We start from the raw sequence: 701 nt of genomic DNA, 5'->3' as shown, positions 1-701 counted from the left end.
GAGGTGCTGCGACTGAAGACCCCAACATGCACATCAGGAATTTTGTCGAGATCTGTAGTACTTTCAAATATAATGGTGTGACTGATGAGGCTATAAAGCTGAGGCTTTTCCCATTCTCTCTGAGGAATAAAGCTAAGGACTGGTTACATTCTGAACCAGCTGGGTCCATCACTACTTGGCAAGATCTTGCGCAAAAGTTTCTAGTGAAGTTCTATCCAATGGCGAAGACTGCAGCTATGAGGAGTGCTCTTACTCAGTTTGCGCAGCAACCAACAGAATCTATGTGCGAAGCTTGGGAGCGCTACAAGGAGATGTTGAGAAAGTGTCCACATCATGGTATGCCTGACTGGATGGTGATCACTGAATTCTATAATGGTTTGGGGGCCCAATCTCGGCCCATGCTCGATGCAGTAGCTGGAGGCGCCTTGTAGGCCAAAAGCTATACTGAGGCTTATAATCTTATTGAAACTATGGCTGCAAATGAGCATCAAAACCCAACTCAAAGGATGATGCCTGGGAAGGTAGTAGGTATTCTGGAAGTTGATGCAACTACAGCTATTGCAGTGCAGCTCCAAGCGCTGTCTTTGAAGGTCGATTCTTTAGCCACTTATGGAGTCAATCATATAGCTATGGTATGTGAGCTTTGTGCAGGCTCTCATGCTACGAATCAGTGTTCTCTTGTGAATGAATCTGTTCAGTAT

General features: G+C 45.4%; 1 non-coding gene across 1 annotated transcript; it reads right to left on the bottom strand.

Moving 5' to 3' along the window:
• Positions 1-233: 233 nt before the first annotated feature.
• LOC141709881 (small nucleolar RNA R71) lies at positions 234-340 on the bottom strand. Its single transcript, XR_012570435.1, has one exon. It is a non-coding gene; the product is annotated as a small nucleolar RNA R71 (small nucleolar RNA).
• Between the last annotated feature and the right edge of the window lie 361 nt (positions 341-701).

The sequence above is a fragment of the Apium graveolens genome, chromosome 2 (assembly GCF_009905375.1).
Source record: "Apium graveolens cultivar Ventura chromosome 2, ASM990537v1, whole genome shotgun sequence".
In the NCBI taxonomy this organism is placed as follows: Eukaryota; Viridiplantae; Streptophyta; class Magnoliopsida; order Apiales; family Apiaceae; genus Apium; species Apium graveolens.
This window is presented reverse-complemented; position numbering and strand designations above follow the sequence as displayed.